This window comes from Triturus cristatus, chromosome 1_1 (assembly GCF_964204655.1).
Source record: "Triturus cristatus chromosome 1_1, aTriCri1.1, whole genome shotgun sequence".
Taxonomy (NCBI): Eukaryota; Metazoa; Chordata; class Amphibia; order Caudata; family Salamandridae; genus Triturus; species Triturus cristatus.
Window position 1 is genome coordinate 870,199,781 of NC_140579.1, and position 25,765 is coordinate 870,225,545.

Here is a 25,765-nt window from a genome sequence, read left to right on the forward strand (position 1 = left end):
CTACTCCTCGTCCTCCCCAAGTGCTACGCTGGCCAACACTTTGGATTGCCCTCCAGTGGGGGGCTGTGTCCCCTTTGGGCACCTGGAGTCTCCCTTCATGTGCCCCACCTGGTCACATGAAAAACACTTGCGGGGGCCAGTCTCAGCAGGCTTTCCTGTCGAGGCCCCTTGCTTCTTATCTCCGGGGGGATGGGAACCTTTACCCTGGGTTTTATTTTGGGGCCCTTACGAGAACTCCTGTGTTTTACCATTGTCCGCCCCCCCCCCCCCCCCCCCACACTTTTTGGCTGGGGACCCTGCCCACCTTTGGCTGAGTCTCCCCAAACGCTTTCTTGTGGATCCTGGTACTCACCCAGCGGTCCACCTCCATAGGTAGCTTCCTGGGGTCAGTCAGCTTACTATCCACTAGGTGCTGGCGCAGATCTGTAAAACATAGACTGGACAGGTGCTCCCATGCAATCAAATTGTAGAGCCCCTTAAAATCTGTCACACTGCTGCCCTTCACCCAGCCATCCAACGATCGACAAAACCCATCCGCACATTCCAGCCACGTGTCGGCATCAGATTTCTTCCAGGACCTAAATTGATCGAAGTACTTTTCAGAGGTGAGACCATACCTAGTGAGAAGGGCTTCCTTCATATCAGCATAGGTGAGGTTAGGCCCCTTGCCCAAAGCTGTCAAAGTATCCCTGCTTCTTCTGGAAACAGCGACCACAATCCTGCTCCCCAATTCTCCTCAGGGACCCCATTCATGTGTATCACTGCCTTGTAACCTTGAAACCACCTCTGTATGTCATCCCCCTTCTTGAATTCTCGGCCCACGTTCTTCGGGATGTGTACTGTCTGTCTTGACGAGTTTCTGCCACCATCTGAGCTGGTTCTTTTCTCTCGATCCAGCTCCTTCATTCTAACTTCATGTTCCAATACCATTCGCTTCTCCTCCATGGCCAATCTAATCTCTTTTAGCTCCGTGGCAGCTCTCCTTGCTTCCCGCCTGTCCTCCAGCTCCTCTGAGGACAGACCACTGCTGCCTGGTCGGAAGGGTTCTCCCTCTCCCAAAAGCACATCCATCCTAGGACTAGGCTCCCCAACCTCTCCACTAAGGTCACCAGATTGCCCACTTGCGTCTCTGGCTGCTACCCAGGCCCTAAGCGCCTTTTGTAGCTTGTCCGTCCTAGTGAGGCCTCTGACTTGGACTTTTAGGTTTTTGCACAAACTTCAATTCTCTCACAGTGTAGAGCTCCAACCTATCCTCCTCAAAGGTAATGTCCATGGATGCAACGGATGATGCTATTGATTTTGGCATAATGAAGCAGAAAGTTCACCTGGCAAGATCACAAAAATGGGCCAAAAAGAAAACGGGTTAGTATGTGGCACATAATGGTCTGCGATATGGCAGTAGTGCACACCAATCACTGTAAGTCAAGGGCAAACGCAAGTCCTATCCTCACTGCTGACAACCAATGTTAGAAATGGGATTTCTGGCTAGCTGAGACTTGCGCCAAAGCGAGGCAGAAACCACCACTCTAGTCAGGATAAGGGAGTTACACTTCTAAAATCACCCCTGCTCACCCCCTTGGTAGTTTGGCACGAGCAGCCAGGCTTATCTTAGAGGCAGTGTGTAAAGCATTTGCACATAACCAACAGTAAAACAGTGTACGCACTACAGAAGGACGCCACACCAGTTTAGAAAAATATAAAATTTGTATATACTTAAGACAAGACCAAATACGATAGAAATCCACAATACTATACTTCAAAATCTTCACTTATCAAAATATGCTTTAAAAATAGTTCCTTGAGGTCAATAGCTCCGTCCAGGGCTATCACGGCGGCGTGAACAACAAATCCAAAAACGGTGCTGGCTGACCGCGGGGTCGCAGGCCAACTACGGTGTCAGGAAGACACGCAAACAGTACCTTTCAGATATGCAGGGCGATGGGGCTCTTAAAGTCACTCGTGTTGCAGATTGAGCTCCTTTCTGATGGGATCCGGGGCGCTGGCGCCAACAGGCGTCGGTTGCTGCGGTGTGAAGCGCAGCGGTGCGGCGTATGGTGCCCGCAGGTCGCGGTGCGAGCAGCGGCTTGGTGGCGGTGTCAGATGGTGTCGTCGGTGAGACCAGGGTCACGGTGTGAGATGGTGGAGGTGCTCGTCCAGGTGCTAGCAGGTCACGGTGCAAGCAACGGCGTTGTCATTGCTGAAGCGCTGTCGTCGGCTGACTAACTAGAGTCGATGACTCCGGCGTCGGTGGGCCAAGGCTGCGGTGTGGGTTGAGGACGGTGCGTGTTGTAACTTATGTGCGATGCCCCCGAATCACGGTGCAGGCAGCGGCGTTGATTTCGGCAGGAAGTGGCGGCGTAAGGAAGGCCACAGCTTTGGCGTGAAGCAAGGCGGTGCGGAGTGTGGTGCCCACAGGTTGCAGTGCGAGCAGCGGCTTGGTGATGGCGTCAGCAGGCATAGTCGGTGAGACCAGGGTCATGTGCGGCGGTCCCCTCTGCGGTGCCTTCTGGACACAGGTTCGGCAGGGTCGTCGTACATGTCATCGAGTGGCGTTCTCCGGGTTGCAGCAGTAAAACACAGTCCCCAGTGCTGCGGGTCGAAAAACCTGAAGTCTTTGCTGTTCCTGAGACTTCGTGAACAGGGGGCAAGCTCTACCTCAAGCCCTTGGAGCGTCTCACCAATTCGGTTGCAGAAAGTCCAGTCCAGGCCTTTCACTGCCCAAGACAGAAGCGGCCACTGCAGGTCAGCCTAGCAGGGCACGCAGCAAAGCGGTCGTTTCCTTTTAGCAGCTTCTCCGGCGCTTCCTCTGTGCAGTCGTCTTGATCCAGATGAGTTCTAAAGTTCAGGGGTCTGGGACCCAGTATTTGTACACAAAAATCCTTTGATCTTCCAGGCAGAGGGTGTCGGTGTCCGGCCAGAACCAGTTGGGCCTTCTCTGGCATGAATTCCTGGCAGGAGGTGGAGACGGCTTTGTCATAGGCAGACCAGGCCCTTTGAGGTGCAAGGAAATCTCCTTCCTCTTCCCCCATCGTAACCCCGGTCTATCTAGCCCTTTCCTGACCTACCTAGACTATCGGGAGCCACCCTGCTTCCTAGCCATCTGTCGTCCAAAAACCAGACCGGCAATCCACATTCCAGCAGAGGCACACGGGATGACCGAGCAAAATAATACCCACTTTCTAAAAGTGGCCTCTATGAACTCGGAATGAAAAGGGCACCCTCGCTAAAGGCTGCATCTTTAGACACTGAGTTCAGGCATACCAAACTTCATTCACTTATACCTTTTTCGGGCTACGTACGTGGGTGGCACAATCCGTGCTGCAGGCCCCGAGTAGCGGTGGACTCACAAGCCCCGGCACCAGCAGTGCCCTTTACTGGGGACTGACGAGTAAGTCACACATCCAATCATAACACAATTTACCACAGGAGCACCAGCGCTTTACCACTGATCAGCAGTGCGAAATGCGGGCAGAAACCTTATACCAGCAAAACCGGGAGGGCAGAAAGCAAAAACTCGGGGCAAACACGCCAAAAGATGCCAAGTCTTAACATACATCAAGGGGGAAGCCATTGTAACGTCAAACGTTCTCCTGTGAATTCCTTTCCTGCGTCATGCACATATCTCTCTTTGGGGCACCCAAATAGCATGCTCTCTTGGCACAAACCCCATGGGTACAACTCTCAGTCACACATGCAACCAGCAATAAACTTTTACCCCTACTCCCTTACCCCAGGACAAGCAGGCAAAGCCCCCCATCTAAACTTGAAAACATTTCACAACTATTCTCGGGCGTACCCACATTCAACTATATCTGCAGGGGTGAGGCTGGTCGGTGCTTCGCTGCTGTGCTTACCTATCCAACGGTCTGAAAAAAGGATATAGTCCCCATCATACGGCCATTAAGCTCTTTTCTCCTTGACTTTAGGCAACGTCCTATTGTAATGTGCAGTTATCAGCCACAAGGCACTTCAAATAATGTCATCGGACATTTGTGCAGTGTCAAACTCGGAGCCACGGACTCCATTGACCCCTGATCGGAGTCTGATTCCCTTGTCCGTTTCATCATTCACCGAAAGGTCAATGCTGCTGCTGCTCAAGGAGGCCACCGCCTCCATAGCTTTTTGTCTTTCTTTTTGGACGTCCTCCGATGTGAGGCTCACTGTATCTGACGTTACTCTCAATTCAGGAGTGAAGATCATTGTATATTCCATGCCCAGTTGTCTGAGCTTAATTTGGCTTCCAGGAAGGATGCTCTCTGCTGCTGAACTTCCCTGGAAAAATCCTGGAAAATACTGACCGTGGTGGTCTCCACAACAAGATCCCCCTTGCGTCTAGCCTGTGTCAGAATGAAGTCTCCATCCTTGTAGTATAGCAATCGCGCAATCACCGATTGTGGTTGTTCCCCAGGGGGAGTGGCTTTCTTGTTGGGACTCTGTGTGCCATTTCCAGGGCTAAAAGCTGAGACAGACTGTCTTCCGCTACCTCTTCTTTGAGCCATTTTTCTAGATACTCCACCATGCGAGCTCCTTCAACATGCTCAGCCAAACCCACATCATGAATATTTTTGTCCCGTGATCGATTTTCGGCATGGCTTCCAAGATATTAAACCTCTCATTTGCTGTCGTCCGCGTTGGTGGCTGGTCTGCTATGTCTCCTCCGTGGCGGTTACCCGCTCGTATAAGCGACGGTGATCATCATGCAGGATTCCTAGATCTGTCACTAAGGAGACTATTTTGGTCCCCAGTGCCTCACGAGAGGTCGCAATTGCTTGCATTATATCTTGCACCGTGGGGCCCACTTGGGGACTCAATTGCCCAGAACTGTCCACTGCACCTACTGGTCATATTGACCTCCACTGTGGCAATGTCCAGTACCTGATCTTTTTTCCTGACTGTTTTCACCATATCCATTGGGGTGGAGTGTGGGTGAGTAGGTGATCCTCCACTAACCCTTAAATGTGAGTTGACACTACAGCTAGATCACAGTGTTGTCGATCGCACCCTTCGCCCTGTGCTGTGAGTTCCGGGTGCGTGAACCGCATCCTGCTCTGACCACTGTTAAGTTCTAACTTTGTAGCTGCCTGGAGGGACGTTCAGCTGCTCTTTCCCCCACTCCCTGTGGCACTCCCCTATACTGGAATAAAATGTCTCGTAGTACAGTCCCAGTTCACATTGCCTTTGCTATACTAGTGTCACCCCTTTTGGATGCAACTCGCAATTCACCTCAAATTTCTTTGCTTTCGTTATGTGTTCCCAGTGTCAAATTCACCATCCTGGAAGGTGAGATTCGGGCGTGCAGGTGGCAGCGCTAGTCTCCAAGCTGTTGGTGTGGCTTCGTGCTATACCCCCTTTACGTTGTCTCCTCAGGATCGTAGGGGGGACGCTCTGGAACAAAATCAGGCTCTTCTCCAAAGGTGGCAGATACAGTAGCTCAGCCTGCCTCCCTAGTCAAACACTGCGCCATTGGGGAGTGGGGGAGAAGGGGAAGGGATCTCTTCCAGCATTATCACTGGGGCTGTGTTGTAGTGGTGACCCCAGCGGGTGGAATGCTGCTACACTGACCTTAGTCATGCCGTATTGGGAGTCAGATCACTTTATCTTTTACATGCTACATTTCGAGGGACAGTCTTGCTGCCTCCAGCCGGTCCGGGTAACTGCTGGCTCCGCAGGCCTCTGCCGCGCTCCAGCCACGTTCCTGGACCCCGGGCTCCTCACTGGGCAGGTCGGCATCCAGCTCCGCCATAATCCCTGCCACGGCTGTCCCACCCGACCGCCTCGGCCTGTGGCTGTCCAGTTCTCTTTTCCTCACTTTGGGGCCCCTGGGCCAGCCCCGTCCGGTCTCCGCTGGGCCACTGTTCATGCCGCAGTCCAGCTCCTCGGTCTCTCAGGCCCCGCCATGGCACGGTATCTCCTCCACCCCTCTGGCCCACGCCCCTGCTGTACAATCGGCCATTGATCTGCTCCAGCAGTGTAGAACCAGGCACTCCTCCTTCTCACCGCAGCCCTCTTCTCTGTAGGTATCCGGTCCAGTCCTCGGGCTACTTCTCCAATCAGATTCTAAGGGAGCACGCCGTTTCCGCCAACACGTTGTGCTCAGCTCCCCATATCGTCTGCCATTTTGGGGCCTACCATCTCCCGGCTCCATCCCTTGACTGTGTTCAGGAATCCAGCAGTTTTGTTGCTCTTTTTAGCTCCTCTAGGCAAAGCTGTTGGTAGGGGGTCCCCGCCACTCATTGTGCTCCCCGTGAGCTGGTTAGGAGTGTCAGGATTACGTAAAACAGGAATCTATCAGCCGGAGCGCCGCTTCGTGCTTCCTATGCCATCGGGGTCAAGCCAAGCCCTTAGTATCCGTTTCTCATGACATTCAAATGATTTGGTTCTTCCCGTTAGGTGAGGCCTAAATAAAAGAGATTGGACCTATGATTGTTGCCAGGGGCCAAGAGAGCACCATAAAGGTGAAAATTTCAGTTGTCAGTCTTTCAGCAAAGAGAATATACGAAGTAAGTAAAATCTCCTTATTGAGAAGCTATTAGATGTAGCAACCTATCAGTCAAGACATCTAAACAGTTGAGAACAAAGCAAAATACGCCTTAGGTATTTTCCTTCAATTTGTCAAGCCCAGTGTCTTTGTTACATTCTGAAATATTTCTAAAGTGTTAAGAAAGAATTAATATGAGGCAAAGGAAATTAAACCAGTTTTGTAACATCATTACTCTGCTCTGTAGCAGGGCGAGAAGGTTGATTGGGCCGAGAGGGTAACAGAGCAACAGAGAGAGGATTTTCTCTCGGGGCTAGATTTTCTTTTTTTTTTTTTTGACTGCTGAAGCCCCTGCAAGGTTAATAAACCCAATCTCAGAGAGAGAGATATTGGAGGCAATAGGTCAGCTTGCCTGTGATAAGTGTCCAAGGGAAAATGGATTATGACCAGAGTTTTATAAGACTTTCCCCCCAGTCCTGTCGGGACCTTTGACCATCCTAATCAAAAGCCTTCTGAGCAAAGGGCGGGTGCCAGATTATTTTCTCAAGAGGTGTCTTGATCAATATTCTCATAAACTTCAAACCTTTGACAGAGCCTAGGTGTTATCTACCAATTACTGTATTAAATATAGTTGATAAATTATACAGCAAAATCCTAGCTAACCGGATCAACATTGTGGCCCTCGCCTTGATCTACTTGGACCAAACTGGCTTTATCAGAGGTCATAGTTTGTTGGCTAACAGTTTATGGCTGAATTTATTGATCTGATATCATCATATTCAATTCAGGCCTCCATTATTCTGCTGGATGCAGAAAAGGCTTTTGACCTTGTGAGCTGGAAGGTGTCTATTCCAAATTATGGGTAGGTTTTTCAAGTTCCACCACACCTCACATGGGCAATCCAACCCTTATATCGGGGTCAAGACTGATTTGCATATGGCCATGTCTGAACTGGGGAGGCGTGGTGAGCAAAATAACGATGGATTAAACCTAGATCTGTGACTGGGGGTGAATGTTTTGCCAATGTGCAACATTCCGTCCATCATCTTGTGTGTTTTGCTGTTCGCCCTATGTGGGAAGGGTATGCCCAGAAGTGGGTCCCGTGCTCACTACGCCACTGGAGTCAAGCTATCCTGGCTGAAGAGGGATGAAATCCCGAAACCGGTCCTAGGATACTTGATTCCGGTCCAGGGAAGACATGGCTTGGCAGTTCGGGCTGTACTGTTCCCATGAGGCACAGGGTCAAGACTGATTTGCATATGGCCATGTCTGAACTGGGGTGGCGTGGTGAGCAAAATAACGATGGATTAAACCCAGATCTGTGACTGGAGGTGAATGTTTTGCCATTGTGCAACATTCCGTCCATCATCTTGTGTGTTTTGTTATATCAGGGCACAACAGCTCAATTCATTATTAACAACTTGCAGGCAGGAGAAATGGTGTTGGCGCTGGGTACCTTGTAGTGGTGTCCCTTTTCCCCATTACTATTCGCTCTATTTATAGAACCATTGGCTCAGACCTTATGTTGTAACAGTCGGGTCTTAACAACAGTACTGGGGCTCCTAAGATAAAGTTGTATGCAGGCGACATGGCCCTATATTTAACCTCTAGAGCAGAGAATATAAATATAGCCTTACAAAAAAATGTTTATTTCCGCTCTAGGGGGATAGAAGATAAATGAGGCTAAGACAGAATGTTTACTTTACAATGCCTCCCCAGATGTTCTTACTCCTGTGCTGAAAGGAAATTATAGTGGGCCCAAAGTGATATTGAGGGATATATTTTTCGTACAAGCATGGGAAACTTTATAGGGATAACTATAATCCAGTCCTGAAGAAGGTACGTCACCTTTTGGAAATCTGGAAGCGACTTCCACTCTCGATAATCAATAGAATTGCACTTATTAACATGTCAGTCCTCCTTTTATTTCTGTTTCTTTTGTGGCTGTTTCCTATAAATTAGGCAACTATTTCTTTGTTAGGCTGGATCAGACCTTATGTTCATTTATGTGCAATCAGAAACGCCCTGGAGTTAAATAGATCGTTTTACAATTGCCTAAGAACAAGGAAGAGCTGGGATCCCCAGATCTGGGGCGTTCCTATATGGTGTCTTCAGCTCTACATCTGCACCCTCTGTCAGTAGAGGTCTCCGGTTTGATTAGTTCGGTCTTGTGTCTGATGTTGAAACACCTAAACTTCTCTAATTTATACTGGTATGCGAAAACTTTCCCAAAAAAGTGATATACAAAACAATAATCAGATCTGGGCACATCAGCACAAAAGTTTTTACGTCTGGGTATACCCACCATAAATGCTGAAACACCGCTAGGAGTTTGTTGTTTGTTGTCTCCCGGTTTGACAATGGGGACAATTTTGGAAATGGGCAGATCTGAGCCTAACAAACATGGGGGATTTTTTTTTTGGGCTCCAATGTGAAGTCCTCCCTACATTCTGTACTCTGGGAAGGCGCTCTATAGCCAGTACCCCTTCTTCATGTATGCACAAATAATAACTGTCCTGGCTAATATTAATGGGGTCGACAAGGAGTCCTCCAGGGAGGTGGTAAAGGATCTTTTTCGGGGGACATAGTCCATCTTTCCCTTAGTTTCTGGTACCAGGTGCTCAGTTTCAGATCGGCGACATTGGTAGAAGAAATAAGAAATTAATGGAAGCAGTGAGAAGTCCCCAGTGTTCAATATCCCAATAGTATTGGAGAAATAAAGGATTAAAAGCAGGCTCACTTTCCTTACTCCAATTTTTTCTGACCTGAACCCAAGCATAGTATTGACGGTAAACTTGCGTTCAGTAATGAGCTGTTTGGGAATGACGACAGGGAACCTGAGCTGCATTTGTCTTCTCAGAAATAGTAGACCTTCTCTACCCCAACTGCAGCTCCCTTTACATGCTCTCTATGTGACTCGCACTGTATTGCTATGGTCCCATGGCTACCAAGCTGGTTGTCACAAAGAATAACAAGCATTGGCAAAGCTAATAGGTCTCGCCTATGCAAGAGCTAATGCCTTTGCCAATGTGTTTTTGCTGTGTTGTACACCAGTGTGTCTGCTGTTCAGCATGGCTAAAAGTGAATGGCGTAGAGCTGAATGTCGTAGTGAGGAGTGGTGTGTGGTAGAAGGAGTAGAGTGGCATGAAGGGAGTAGAGTGCAAGGGCATAGAATGGAGTGGCATAGAGTGGAGTAGTTTCTCGTAGAGAGGAGTGTTATAGAGTGTCGTTGATTGGACTGGCGTGGAGTAAGCTGGCATAGAGGGAGTTGCGTACAGTGGAGTAGAATGGCGTAGATTAGAGGGGCGAAGAATAGAGTGGAGTGGCATAGAGTGGAGTAGAGTGTTGTGGTGGAAGGTGTGCATCTTAGAGTGGAAGGGTCTAGAGTGGAGGGGTGTAGAGTGGGGTATATTGCTGTAGAGTGAAGTAACATAGAGTGGAGTAGAGTGTCATGGAGGGCGTAGATTGGAGAAGAGTGGAGTAGTGTGTTGTAGAATAGAGTGCCGTGGAGTAGAGTGGAATAAAGTGGCGATAGTGCAGTAGATTGCCATGTAGTAGAATGGAGTGTCAGAGTGGAGTAAAGTGGAGTGGCATAGCGTAGAGTGAAGTACAGTTGGTACTATATAAAGCAATGTTTGCCGAAAATTGAAAATGTTTTGAGGCCTTCACGGTGCATAATATTGAGATCAATTATATGCCTTGCCATTTTAATGTTGCTTCTCTAAATTCCATACACTATTTTTAAACCTTGAAAAAATTAAGTTCCCAAAACCTTCGGAAAGTAGATAATGTGTTTTTTAATTTGAATGTTCTGAAAGAAAGATAATTTTAAAGTAAATTCAGTTTATCTGGTAAATGACAGGTCTTCTGTTTCCTGGGCTACTGTGTAGGCACACACAAAGGTAAGCGCTATAAATGACTACAATATAATACAATAGCATTGAACATGTGAATAACCTGGGTAAAGGGCAGGATAACCAGGTATACTGATTATTCTGAGCCATTATTGCAGCCAACTCGGATATGAAACATCAACAGTGGATTAGGGCTTTTAAACAACACAAGCAATAAATAGTTTTTGTTTTTTCCAAACCATTTACCATATTCAATACAATACACACGTTTGCTTCAAATCAGGTAAATATTTCCCAAAATTATATGCTCCATAGCTTGGTTTTCTGATATAGCCTAGGTCTAGCAATGATTTGAGATGGGATAAGCAGAGTTACTTTTCCTCTTACACCCTAGTTAACTTCATCCTAAAGAAGTCCTTTTATTGTTCCTGGTTCATCTCGACGGGACCTGAAGCAACCTTGATTGAACAAGCAGTGGTGCCCAAAGAAATTTGAAATTGAAGGGAAACTGGAGCCAGGATTGTTGACTTAGATAATCCCATCTAGAAATGTTACATTGGTAATGCTAAATAAGCCTCTAAGCCGTAAAGAGGTGCAAGCAATAACTTTGCTTGGACCATGAATAATACATTGGAGACAGAAGGAATTAACAAAGAGGACTCCAAACTCTTAAAAGCAAATAATAGTGCTGCAGGTGTATTGTTAGGCCGAGCCTACCAAACAGTGGACCATGTCTGACTGGGAAATAACTTTTGTGAGCTTACCATATACTTACAAGGACTTGGAGCCTGCCCATTGCTTATCTTTGGTTGGTTTTGTCACTCTCATTTGCAAGCTTCCTATTTGAAGCTTTCCTTGTCTGTCTTGTGCTTGTCTCTCCCCTTACAATGTTACAAAGAGATCGAGAGTCAATTTGAATCTTCATTTGCACATGACAATAATTGCAAAAGGATCCCATATATCTCTTGTTCTAGAGGTTTGTGGCAATTCCTCTGCATAGCTAGCCAGTTGTTCTTTACAATATTCCATATCTTTTTTCCACATTTCGAACCAAGGGGGCGTCTCCCACCCCAATGCACAAACTCCTGCCTCGTTGCCAGGAACAATGCAACTGCCACAAGCCTTCAATTGGCGGGATGCAGTTTTTGAACAAGACCTAGCAGGCTCATCTGCAGGGTACATTCTACTCGCTCTAGAATCATGTCAGATAGGGCCTGTGTGACTTGTATTCAATAGCAGTGAATGGGCTCACATGCCACATTCAATTGATGCCTCCATTATTCCGCTGGGTTCAGAAAAGGCTTTTGACCTTGTGAGCTGGAAGTGTCTATTCCAAATTATGGGTAGGTTTTTCAAGTTCCACCACACCTCACATGGGGAATCCAAGCCTTGTATCAGGGTCAAGACTGATTTGCATATGGCCATGTCTGAACTGGGGTGGGGTGGTGAGCAAAATAAAGGTGGATTAAACCCAGATCTGTGACTGGGGGTGAATGTTTTGCCCATGTGCAACATTCCATCCATCATCTTGTGTGTTTTGCTGTTGGCCCTATGTGGGAAGGGTATGCCCAGACGTGGGTCCTGTGCTCACTACGCCACTGGAGTCAAGCTATCCTGGCTGAAGAGGGGTGAAACCCCGAAATCGGTCCTAGGATGCTTGATTCCGGTCCAGGGAAGACATGGCTTGGCAGTTCGGGCTGGACTGTTCCCATGAGGCACAGGGTCAAGACTGATTTGCATATGGCCATGTCTGAACTGGGGTGGCGTGGTGAGCAAAATAACGATGGATTAAACCCAGATCTGTGACTGGGGGTGAATGTTTTGCCAATGTGCAACATTCCGTCCATCATCTTGTGTGTTTTGCTCACATGCCTAAGCCAAGTGCAGAAAGTCAGTTTGCTTCTGTAGGCATTCCACCTTTTTTCTAACTGAGATGGAGAATAATACATCTGCTGTAAGTATTTAAAATGAATAACCCTCAAATTGCGATTTGATGTAAGTTTATCTAGCATCCCACAAAAGAAATCCCATTCGGCCGGAGTTAGGGGTTGTTCTAATTCAGCATTCCATCTATTCATTGCAGTGTATAGTCTTGGGTGTTTCATGCTGGGAGGTATTATATAACTGTGTAACAAGCTTGCGACGACATGTGTTAGTGAGTAGTACCTGCAATGATTGCAGCGTCTGCGGTTCTTGTGGAAAGGAGGGTTGAAGAGGTCTCATGGCCGCTCGTATTCGATGGTATGTGAACATTAGAAGTAAAGTATGTTTCTGGGTGCCCATAGAATTCTATATTGTTATAAAGGTCCCTTCAGGGTATACGTCACCCAGTGTTTGCAAACCCACTTCATGCAATAAAGACAATGCCTTAGGTTCTTGAGTGAGTGATACAGCTGGACGATGTAACAGTGGTAAGGCTGGGGCATATGAAGAGTCTTGCACTCTTATACGGAGCGTGTGCCAAGCCTGTGTTGTACCATGAAAGGTGTTTATTCCTGCTACAATGAGGCTAGTGCGTGCATGTGGCAGGATAGCTCACGGGGTGGGCATCATTGCTATGTGTGGAAAGTATTTTTATGGGTGATACCAGTAATGAGCAAAGTGCGCTTGTGCGTATAAATAATATAGGTACAGATCTGGGGCCCCGAACCCTCCCTGCCCATAAGATCTTGAAACCACTTGCCAACATATTCTAGTTTGCCGTCCAGCCCATACGAGAGTTATCTTGCAGGATTTAAGTGCTTTAAATGAGGCTTGGGTTAGAGGAATAGGGATATTTATAAAAGGATATAGAAATTTAGGAAGTACAACCTTTTTCACAAGTGCTAGTCAAACTGCCAATGATGGGGGAAGCTGTATCCATTTAGCCACCTGATCTTGCAATTTTGAAATAGCGGTGCCATAGTTCTCTGCTGGATAACTATTTCTGGGTCCAAAGGCACCCAGATTCCCAGATATTTCACTCAGTGGCATAGCTAGATGGGGGGCAGTGGGGGTGGCCTGCCCCAGGCGGCACAGGTTTTTGAGCGGCAGCCGGCCCCCCTTCCCCTCCTACTTGCGGCTGTAAGAATCGGCATTAAGCCTTCCAGACCTCACGCCCTTACGTGCGGCCGCATGAAGTGTCAGCATCTCCCCCCTCTTCGATTAGGCCGCGGGCGACAGATGCAGTGGCCGCCACTAGCGGCCTAAGGCCTAGCTACGCCACTAATTTCACTGGTTCCACACACCATTCTAGTGGATATTCGAAAACAAGGGGGCAAACTTATTTCACAGCTTTTCAAACAGCCCATGAAGTTGGTTAAATATTTCACAAATTAATTGAATTTCATACCCAGTTTTGCTTCCTCACAGAATCAACACAAATGGTTAATTAATACCATAAAATGATCCTTTATTTCTTCAATCAATTCATCACTTGATCTATTTTAAAACATTAATTGAAGGCCCTAATGCATTTTGAGGATTCATTAGTGGGAAACTTACCAACAGGAACAACATATCCATGAAAGAGTCCAAGTATGTGTATTGGTGTTTTTGAGAGAGTGAATTTGACACAGGAGGTGGCTCCTCCACACGATTTTGAGATACAGACTGTGAAGAAGTAAAACTGTTACAGTAGACTTTTGGGCAACTGTAGCTGTTTTTTCCTTCTAGAAGAACCCTTTGACAATTCTAAGACTATTATCTATGCCTTGTAGACTTCTTCATAATCAGCATATGAACAAACATGATTATTCACACCACTGACCAAGAACGTAGATGGAATTTGTCCAAATTATTATTTTACATGCAGAACCCTGAGTTTGAGGATTTTTGATGTCTTTCCTTCTTGCCTTCAAGGCCCTTGAAAGGCTACGTTTTGTGTGAATTAGGTCTCTTGATTTTATACGTTGGGGGGTCCCAGAGAGTGGGTATCCTGCACTTGGGTGCCTCCAGTTCGTACCCCTAGGGCTGATTTTAATTCTACTAGGAGTGCTTCCCAGTGCACCAGGGGAGAGACTAGACTCATGTCTAAGAAATGTAATTCTTTGCAAATTACCCACTTCAGGAGTTTGGGGCTAAGGTTAGTGTCCATTTTATTCTCCTCAGGACTTCGTAACGTTCTTCGCCAGTTGAAACCCCCAGTGTTTCCAGTTGTGTTGCAGATTTCCCATTTAGCTGGAGGGTTATCCTCAGTGGGCTGTGATCACTCTCATCCCTGTTGTCCACTTCAAAGTTGTTAAAGTACGGTACTAGATGATCCGAGATGAAGATGTAGTCTATTGTAGACTTATCCCTAAAGGTGGGGAGTGGGATCCAGAGAGGATCCACGGCTGTTTGGATGGTGTGAACAGATACCAGACTGTGATTTAGAAAAAGCTGATGCAGTAAGGCACCATCAATGTGTGGTAGAATGTGCACTCTCGACTTCCCTAGCTCCCGAGTGTTAAGATCACCAGCAATAACGGGGAAGTGTAAAGCATATTTGTTTATAAGCTGGTCCATTTTTGTTGGCAGTATTTTTAGGACATGTTTTTTTGCTGGGAGGCAGGTTTTACATAGCAGTTGATTACCAAGAGACGAATTGGGTTATTATTAGTTTTCAGTCCGCTTACTAGAACCGCTTGCATGTCTGGGATGTTGGTTACAATAAAAGTTGTCTCAAGTCTGCGTGCTTGGTTTATGTAAATTGACAGTCCTCCAGAGGCTCTCCCGAAGAGGTTACGTTTTATAGCTGTGGTGTGTAATTCATAGAAGCCGTGAAGAATTATTGGTTCGGTGGTCCAGGTCTCTTGTAGACACAAAATGTCATTTCCACGGAAGTAATTACTCACTAAGCTGTGCTCAAGAAGTCTTTTTAGGCCAGCTACATTCCAGGAGATCATGGACAGCTGAGTGTTATTTCCCAGAGTTCCGGTGCTATACGGAAAGCATGCAGGGTTTTTGATGTTAGAGGTGCCATCGTAGTTGTTGCTCTGCTGGACGAGACCTAATACCCATCCCAGGGGAATGGTTTGGCCTACTTGCATGCACTGTCCTATGTTCAGAGGTACTTGTAATCCTTAATGCGGACTGGACTCTGGGTAATTTTTTTGCTTGTGGGTTGCACTCTGTCCCCCTTAGGACTGAGTAAACTTCCTTAGTAGGTGATGGTGCCGCTAAAACATGCGGATATTTCTCTGGGACGGTATAAGCAATATCAATGCCCCACTCTGCCATTTGCGATATTTCTTCTGGAGTTAACCCCACACTGGTGTGACGACTCGGCCCTATCGAGGTTGATTCCCCATGGGTGTCACTAGTAAGGCGAAGGAACTTAACCCAGACTAATTCATCAGAGTGTGTTCCTGACAGCGTCGGAATGTGTTTGAATAGACTAAGTATATTGCCCCTGTTTCAGATGTTGTGTTGGCCTTTGATGAGGTATCTAGGCGTGAGGATTACCTCATGAGTTTTTTTTTGCAGACTTTTCGTAGATTACTAACTTGCTCTGCTTTATGGTTGGTGTTTAGACCAGTATATAAAGTACTTTGGTTGGCACTTAGGCCTATATCACTTTGAGTGGTCTCTGAGCTGATCCTAGGATTTTGTGTTGGCAGACTGGTCCTCAGAGAAGCCAGTGGGAGAGGGCCCTGGGGGGCGCAGATCCCAAGATTAGATCCTTGTTCGTAGGGCGGTCTTAGTTGATCATTGTACTCCGACTTCTTGATGTCGATGTTTGGTGAGGGAACTGGTTGAGTATTTATTGCCGGACCTAGTAAACTGTGCGAATCCCCCTTTCTGGGAGTTGCATGTGAAGATCTTTCAGTCACTTGCTTTGCTTCTGATGGAATTGATACTGTAGGTTTTTCCTCCCTCAAAGCGTGTTTTATAGTGAAAATTGGAAAATTCAGGGTTTTCCCGTTATCGTCTAGTGATATTTGTTTACAGGTTGACACGGAGCAGGCAACATTTTTAATAGCCTTTGTTTTTTTCTCTAATTTCTTTAGTTTTTTTTGGCCCTCCTTGAGAGAGGTGCATCCGTTCTTCCCTGGATGAGATCCTTGCTCTCAAGTTCTTTGGCTTGGTGTATGGATCCAGGGCTGGAGTTGAAACCTAGTGAGCCGATGTGAACTTTGGTGGATGTGGATAAAACTTGGTTGTCGGACTTTATTAAGGGATTACTCGGGGAAGTTGTACCCAGATTGGCTTGAAGCTCTTCACTGTTTGTTGTAGATGCCGTGTCACTGTTATTTAATTGGCAAGTAGTTCCTTCTTTTTGTTCCTTCAATGAGGCTACCAAAGCTGTTAGAATTTTTGGGAGTGTTGCCCATTTATCGATGAGTTGAGCGCACGTGCAAGTACCGTGTCACTAAGCTTTTTTTCTATAAAGTCCACCTTGTTGTTTAGCTCTACCAAACGCTGTGCAGTCATTTTATTTGACTGCCAGAGTAGTGCCCTTGCCGTTGATTGATTCGTTTCACTAGTTGAGGTAGGATCAGGGTCTTTTATGAAGCTGCTACTATGTGGACTTTGGCTTTGAAAGCTCTGGGTTGGTGAAGAAGAGAGCCGAGTATCGTTGGCCGTCCTGAGGAGTTTTGGGGTAAGCTCCAAAGTTCTTTGTATCTTTGTTTCCAGATTCTGTAAAAATATTGGTGATAGGAACTAACAGTTTCCTTGTTGTACTGGCGTTTCAGTCTCAGTTGAGCCAATGCCTAATGGCTCTAGAGAGAACATCAGAAGGGGGGACTGCAGGATTGCTTGTTGGTGACAGTGTATTTGAACTGGGACAGCCTGCTCATGTTTTCCAAGAATTTGAGCAGAAGAGGTCCCAGGTAAATTGGATAGATCAGCTGCTTGTTTGTACTCATTTCCTGGCCAAGTACAGGATTTGCACCGGCATCTCCCAGTTTGAGTGCTCTGGCCTGATATTGGATAGGGTTGAATGTTATGAGATCTCTCCAAGAGGGGGTTTGTGACATTGCTGGATTTAGACCTTACTGGTAGATCGATCGGGAAGAGGGGAGTCCTTTCATTAAAATGGTGTTTATGAAAAAATTGAGTAATAAGGCCTACTTTAGGTGACTTTAGAAATGACTTTGGATCAGGGACTATGTTCTGTGAGCTTCTTAAGTATCTGTGTGAGACTTGAGTCGAGGGGTTTGATTTTACAAGGATATTTCTTTGGCGTTGGGAAGCTATTTTTCTTTTAGGCATCCTGTAGTTGAGGTTCAGCTGCCAGTGACTGGTTACCAGAAAGAAAGGCTTCAGGAAATCAGCAGGTCACCTCACACCCAGGGAGCCAAAGGAAGTCTCCCCTCCTTGCCTCAGGCGTACCTTCCTGCAGCCTCCCTGAATCTCTGCTGCACACGGGGCCCGGCGAGGCACTTCACTGCGTTCGGCGATGAGTCGCACGACCAGGGAGAACCTCAACGACTAGTAGCAACTGCCGCTATGCCAATTCCCCGCCGACGAGTTGCCTGGGAGCTGGAATGCAGGCAGCCGGGCTCAGCGTAACCCCTGGCTCCCCTGGCTCAGTCTGCAGCTGCTTGCAAGGGTCGCTGGGGTGAAAATGCGGGTCCTGCTTGGCGCCCCAAGAGGGAAACCTCTCCAAAAAACCTGGACCACGCAGAAGACCGCCAGCAATCCCCTCAGTGGCGATCCGCCATATACACAGCTGCCCCGCAGTTCACCGTGGTTTACAGCGACACCACGACCCAACTGCACCCCCGCAGCTCTCACCTCCGCTCCAGGAGAAAAAGCACCATGCGGCAGACGGCAGGCAGCGATGTGGGTGTGCAACGAACAACTGGCAGCAGGCAGCAAGCGACCGTGGCGGCGTGTGGCTCCCCTTCTTCCTCCCGCCGGACAACAGGCAGCACAACGGCGGCAAAGTGATCCGCGGCTCCTTCCGGGCCAAGAGGCAGCAGTACCGGCAGAACTACCGGCAGAACTACCGGCAGAAAACTATCCACGGCTCCCACCGCGCTCAACAGGCCCCATGGCCAATAGGCATCACAGCAGACAGCGCCATGCACCGCCTCCCTCCCAGAGCCCGGTTTAGGTGAGGAAAGGCCCGGGGAGGGAAGGAGATTGAGGGGCAACCGGCTCGCAACCTACTGCTCTCTGGCTTCCTTCTTTCTGTTCTCCAGCGGCCCCCAGCTGCAGCGGCGTCCTGCCTTCCCGGCTGACGCTCCAGACCTGCAGCCTCCGAGCCTCCAAGGGCTCCCGCAGTAACGTGGCTTCGTGACAGCATGGCAGCACGGGTTCAAACCCAGACCCGGTTCTTGACAGTGGACCTCCTGTCAAGCATCGCCGCTGCTGCTCCCGCGCTCTCTCAGTGCTCTCAGCTGGACTGACTTCAGGTGAAACAGTCAGCTTTCCTACTATTTTCCTCTATTTCCCTCTCCAAGAGTCACCAAGTGAGAATAGTAGTGTGTGGCAGGGGGTTAAGCAGAGCAAGTTTGAGCTGAGGCTGGTATGTGAAGGATGGGGCGGTTAGCGTTTGCCATAACTGCTCTGCAGGTTTTCTCCGCTATCACTATCCCAGGCACCGGGGCGCCGCACCACAGCCCCCTCACCTCTCGTCTATAGTCCAGTGTTTTCCGGCGTTTAATCCAGTGTTTTCGGCGTTTCACTCCTTCCTGTTCCCCTGCGGCTCGCGGCTCCTGCGGCTCCCGCAGCTCAGCTACTCTGTTACTCCGCCCGACCACGTGATCAGTCCGCCAGTGTTTCTACATGGACCTGTAAAGTTGCATCTAAGTGAACCTTTGAGATTGAAATGATTGTGGGCTCAAACTCAGGAAATAAAAGCTCTCCGTGCAGCGCACAGGAATAAAGCCTGGGAAATGCGCTCCAAGAAAATCGAGGCAGAATGGCTGAAAACTTTTACCTTCCTCAAAGAAAGGAGGCACATCCAGCTCTGGAGATATATTAAGCAACTCATTTACAACGGTCAGATAAAAGAAAACTGAGTGGCAGCCTTGGAGTGGGTTAAACATGAAACTCAGCTGTACTCTACCCAACAGGATATTATTCAAATCTACTCCCATCAACAATCTCCAATAAAAGATAAAGTCATCAACACTACTAACATCTCTGTGGCTGAGGTAACTACCCTTATAAAAATATGAGGTCAGATGGTGCTCCAGGATCCAATGGAGTTCCCGCATCTGTGTTTAAGCTTAGCAGCGATACTGGGCAGAACAGTTAACAACATAACAACACTTTTTAAGCATACTTTCGCTACTTCTACTGTTCCATCATCGTGGAAAGGCTCAATAATTTCCCCAATTTATAAAAAAGGGGACAGCACAAAACCCGAAAATTACCTGCTTATTGCCTTACTAGGTGTTGAAGCGAAGCATATGCCAGAATACTTTTGAAAGAACTGGAAGCCTGGGCAACAAATCACAACATTCTTCCCCTTTTTCAAACAGGATTCAGGTCCCAAAGCTCTACTATAGATAACATCTTAGTACTGGGCCACCTGTCTAACCATGCTACCCAGACATCTCAGTTACCACTTTTTTGCTGCTTTGTGGACTATAGTGCAGCTTTTGATCGGGTCGATCGTGGGAAACTGTGGGGAAAAACTGCATTCCTGGGGAATTCCCCAACAGCTGTTAAAGGCCATAATCTCTTTATATCAGGGGACCTGGGTCCATATTAAAATCAGTCAAACATTAGTCACCGCCAAAGGTACCAACTGATAATGGTCTAAAACAAGGGTGCGTACTTGCCCCTATACTTTTTAATCTATACACAGCTGACCTGGGGAAAGCGCTGGAGGGGGCAAGTCTTCTGCCTCTTAAACTGGGGAACACGCGGCTTCAAATACTCCAGTATGCGGACGCTATCGTAATAATGGACCACATGAGAATTGGCTTACAGAAGGCCCTAAAAACTTTACACAGATATAATCAACAGAATAAACTCCTGGTGAACCAGGAGAAAACTAGGATACTTATATTCGGGAAGTACCCACGTAAGAAGACCACACATTGGCAACTTGGGGCCCTGCAAATCAAAACAAGTATGAGCTACAACTATCTGGGCTTCTGGCTATCGGAAGGGGCAAAACCCATAGCCCACCTGAAACATCTGAGAAAGAAAGCGGCAGGCATAATTTTTTCTTTAAAAAGCCTTAACCTGCGGCTTCATAGTCCAACTGCTGAACCCATTTTGAAAGTATTAAAGGCAAAATGAGTGCCCTCTCTTAATTATGGCCACTTAGTTTTTCCCGGTGCCTTCAACAAATTCCTTGCGAACTATCAAATGATGGCTTACAAAAAGGTTCTAGCTCTCCCTAGACAGGCGAGGAGAGCAAGAGTAAGGCTGGAGTTGGGTCTCACCAGTCCAGATATTACTTGCTTAGGTGATTTAATAAAATACTATATCAGGACTACGCGAGCACCAGAACGGTCACAAAAAAGACCAATTAAAAAACTCTTTGAAGAGGAGGGCTCCCCATGGCAGGTGTACTTGGCAGCAGGCACTAGATTATTGGACATTAATGTCCAAAATCTGCACAACTCTGACATTCCATTAATAGCCTCTAGGAAAACAGTGAATACTCAGGCCAAGAGAATATCTTTTAAAAGGGACCTGGAAAGCCTGCATCACCAATTCAATCTTTCCTCACTGAACTCCTCATATATCATGGGAAAACCACAGCCCTACCTTGAGCAAGCCCTACAGTCCCGGCTCGGGGTAGAATCACATACATGAGACTTCTTGCTCTGTCTATCACAGATTTTAACTCCACTTGGGCCCGGCAGGACAATTCAGAGGCTTGCCGACTCTGCAACTACCATTGTGAATCCTGGCTCCATCTGTTGTGCTGTTGCCCAAAGTTAGTCAGTGAGCGGCAACGCTTGGTTTTCCCCATCTGTAGGTTGTATGGCCTACAAAGTTGCAGGGAATGTTTCCGACCTGTGCTTCTCCGCTAAAACACCTCAAATTGTGGCCCGACTAGGGAAATTCACAGACGCAATCCGAGCCGCATTGAAACTGATACATAACAGCATTCAGCCGGCCATCAAGCAGTGAGAGTCTACGATAAAACTTTTGATCAAATCCAATATTCAACACCTCACTGCTAGATAGGACAATATTTTCAGCAATGGTTCTTTCTACTATTTTGATCTCTTTTAAATGTCTTTTTTATTCTTTACTAACTGTGTGAGATTTTAAACAAGTTTTGTTTTATTGATGTAATATTGTAACAATTTTAATTAAACAATAAAGATTCATTCATTCAAAAAAAAAAAAAACATGCAGAACCCTTTAGGGGCCAGACTTCTGTGTATATCATTTATAAAAGTGGATTTTAATATCTGTTGTTAATTCCATACTTTGAGCTTCCATGTGTTTAATTTCCACAGTGTGCCTATAGTTACATTTATTCTTGTTGAAATGCCTCAGGGGTTTAATATACTTCGCCTTTTGGCACCTGTTCAGTCATACAGGGATTCTTTTTCCCTTTGAGCGGAATGATTATGGTTCTAACTGGGAGGGTGTACATGGTTTTTAATGCTCCTCACGAGCATCTCAGGAAGCTAAGCGCCGATTGAAAGCATGACATTCATACCTACATAAGTGCATCTTTGGTTAATGTTTTGTTTTTAGTTTCTGCTGCAAGAGTCTGGTGACACTGATATTTATTCAAGCTGTAATGCTTTTTTTAATCTTTTCTTTTTAGGTCTCGCGCCTAGTGTTGCAGTGTGCAGCACTGCTCGCGCAGCGCGAGACTTCTTGTAGGGGCTTCAGAAAGCTGACCACACGCTCGTGCGTGTGGTTTCGTTATTGTTGCAGGCTATTGAGCGTTGCGTGCGTCTTTCTAACAAAGACAACATGCAATTGGGCAAATGCGGGCGCATGGCCCTCATTTGCCCCGCCCATGGCCTATTGGTGTCGGTTACCGGCACGGTCGACATCTGTTTTGCATTATCGTGCCCGATAATGCAAAACAGATGTCTCGCTGTGGCGCGCGCACCACTTGCGTGCTTGTATAAATTGTATCTTCTCACTCTTGTTTCCAAACCTCGCGGACCTCCTCTGCGAAGCCATTAACGTACATTTACAAAACCCGCCGTCTTTTTACCGAGCTGCCTGGTAACAGCCTCTCGCTGCCTGCAATTATGCATCGGTTAGTTCAGTATTGCTAGCGCGCTGTTAAAAATAGGTCTTGAAAACTTCCTGTGATTGTAAAGGGTACCGGACTTGGCAGGATGCCAGCCCGTGAGACTCCCTCCCTCGAGGGCATCCTCTGCCAGCCTCGCGGAAACCTTCGGCGCTCACAATCCAATACCCTGCGATCACGGCGAGGAGGGAGGCAGGAAGGGGCGCGCGGGTCGCCGAGTGAGTGGCATCTGCAGATAGCCCTGCCCTGACTCTGGAGGCTGCCTGAATGAAGGACAGGTGCACACACTGGGCTGTCTCTTCTGTGTACTCTGTGTCTCGTGCACATCTGATGTTATATCGACATTCAGCACTGATGGGTGAACAGTGCACCAGCCCCATGGAATCGGCGGCTGCGCTCTAATTTTTTTCTTTTGCAGGGCACGGCTCGCCCACCTCCATATTTTTTTTTTTTAAATAACTTTAAACTAATCAGTGCTGCGCCCATTTCATGTGCGCCGTGCTGTCTGCTTGAAAGCTTCATCTTCTCCCTCCCACTGTAAGCCTCTTCAAGAGATGCGGAGGAACAGAAAGCCGAAGTGGTGGAAATGAGGAGAAAAGAGGCTTTCTTGTGGAGACCGAGAATTGTAGTATTATCGAAAGTGACAGAAGCGGGATCCGGATTCAGGATGCGCCCCCTTATGCCAGGACCCTACCGGCGATCCCCATTTATGTCATTCAATGTGCTTTGCTTGGATTCTTTGCACTGTGGCGTTTGCCCTGTCCAGCACCGCAGGGCAATCGTGTGAATGTGCATCTTTTTCTTAGAAAGGGTGGCGAGAAATGAAACGGAAGGCTGTCTCGACAATGGCGTGAAAAGAATATAACCTCTCCACTGCTAGCACAACTTAGCTGTCCCACAGTCCAGGACGGTGGCTAGAAGGCAGAGTGATGTTGTGTGTGCTTCTAAGTCTGACATAGAAGCTGGAAGGACTGGCTGCAGAAGTCTGAACGTCTGAGCAGCTGACTGCTGTTCGTGTTGTATAACAGGAGTAGATGGTCTGCGAAGTAAGTTGTTATGTCCACCCGTCGCTTTTCGCTCGCCACTTTCCTCCAATTCTATCTTCATGGTGCTCACTCCAACTACAGCAGAATCCCTTTTGTTATGAGAGCCAATGCCTCCGGGCCAAGTCCACACTCACGGGAGGGTTATTAAGACACTCACTCCTCCCAGTTTGTGTGATATAAAATTAAATAAGCTACAGCATTACCACGTGTGTGTGTGTATATATACATGACACATATGACAATATATATATTTTCACCCTAACTTAAAGAGGGGGCCATGCCTGGTCTTGCTTCGACACAACCTTTGATAACTTTGCCATGACGCAACGGTTAGCCTTGGCCACGCCCACAAACCAGGATGAGAGAAGCTGGCCTGAGGAAGATGACGCCATCCGGGCTGAAGGCAGTGGTGGGAGAAAGTGAGTTTACTTATTGAGAATGCCCAATGCCCTGCCTATCCATTTACCCATTTAGCCTACCTCTGTATCTTTCTTTAACTGCTCCTTACGCTCCTGACCTCGGTGTTAATGGACCTGCTGCATAACTTGACCCCAGTGTTAGTGCCCCTGCTGCATTAACTTGTATCGGACTCACCATCCTGTGATTCTGGGCAAATCACCTAATCTCTCCGTGCCTACCAAAAAATTTATTTTTCCTTGTGTAACTTAACAGGTGCTCATGTAAAGCACTCCAATACCTTTTGGTCGAGCTTGCACTATATAAAAAACACAAATTAAAAAAGAAAAAAAATTAGACAGGCCAGTGCATACAGAGAATGCATACCATAAAGGAAAGAGCAACTGGTACGCATGCTGCCTACGTACCCGCACCTCCCCACTAAGCCAATGCCTCTTATGCTCTAAGGCGCACAGGCCAGGGCATGTAGAGCATTGTATAAAAGTGTTCATACTCTCCGCTCTCTCTATCGGAGACTGGACAGATTTTCCTACAGATCTATAGAGTTGGGGTTGAATGAGCATGCATACTGTTCTACAGATACTGTGTAGGGATGCACCCCTGTCTTTCAGTAGGGCAGGGCTCAGAGGAGCCAATGGAGTCAGGGGCCAGTGCATGTGTAGCCAATTCTCTTTTTGTGTTTCTGGTGTTTCGGAGAGAGGACTGGGGAAGTATGTACTCCGTCCTACATAAACATTCTGCACACTCACCAGGCTCTGCCTCCATCAAATCCATTTGTGATGAAGGCTCAGAGATTTACAGACGAAACGGATAGGTGCTACTGATCTTACACAATATGTACATGCATAGCTGTCCCTCTCTTCAAAACTCACTCCAGATAAGTCTTTGATGATGTCCATGAGTATTTGCACTGGCATACACATGCTGTGTACGTTCATTTACCTTCCCAGATTCTCTGTTACATCAGATCTTTCTTGCACTACCTCCTTAACTGAACAATATTTACAGTCACTCTTCAAAGTAAGAAGCTCCAGTGAGTTAAAATCTAACTGCTGACACATGTGGTACCTTGCAGGCTACAGGGACAATGTCAGAAAGGTCAACTGAGCCTTGAAATGATTTGAGGTCGGTCAACTGAGTCTCACTAAAATGCATAGTGCCAGCTCTTATATGTAGCACTCTGTAACGGCCAAATAAATAAAAAGGAGTCATTCTTGTTACATACATTTAGGGAATGCCTTATACATGTAGGTGTGTTGCTGGATAAACAAGGATGTAAACAAACAGCGTGTAGATAATATACAGATGTGAAAAAGAAAGTACATCCTCTGAAGATTCTATAATTTTTCATATTAAGACATATATGTACTTCTATTAGTCCTTACCGTATCCTAACAGCAGGTAAATCTCACGTCTGGCGATAGAACACATACATTTCACTTTGTCATCGCTTACTAAACTGAAAAATCAGCCAACATTCTTTAGCTTTGTGTGAGAAAAGTGCACCTCGTATGGGGCCCAGTTTAGCAGCAATAACTTGAAGAAAACATGTCCTGTAATAGTGTATCAGCCGCTCACATTGTCTGGGAGGAGTTCTGGCCCACTCCTCCCCATAAAACTGCTTATGAAAACTGATGTTGACAGCATTCACGTATACAAAGTTCTCTTTAGACCCCACCATAGTATCCAAATTGGGTTAAGGTCTGAGCTTTGACTAGCCGATTCCAGTATCGCGATTCTTTTCATTTTCAGGCATTGAGTCATAGATTTACCCATGTGATTTGTATCATTGTGAACTCTCAGTTACGCTATAGCTGTTCTATAAATGACCTCACATTTTCCTTTAGAATGAACTTCTATAGAGAGG

The 25,765-nt window shown here is 47.0% G+C and overlaps 1 protein-coding gene across 3 annotated transcripts in view; it reads left to right on the plus strand.

Annotated features, from left to right (window-relative positions):
• The window catches only part of TOX4 (TOX high mobility group box family member 4), a 798,038-nt gene that overhangs the window by 53,307 nt on the left and 718,966 nt on the right, over positions 1-25,765 (plus strand). The window lies entirely within an intron of this gene.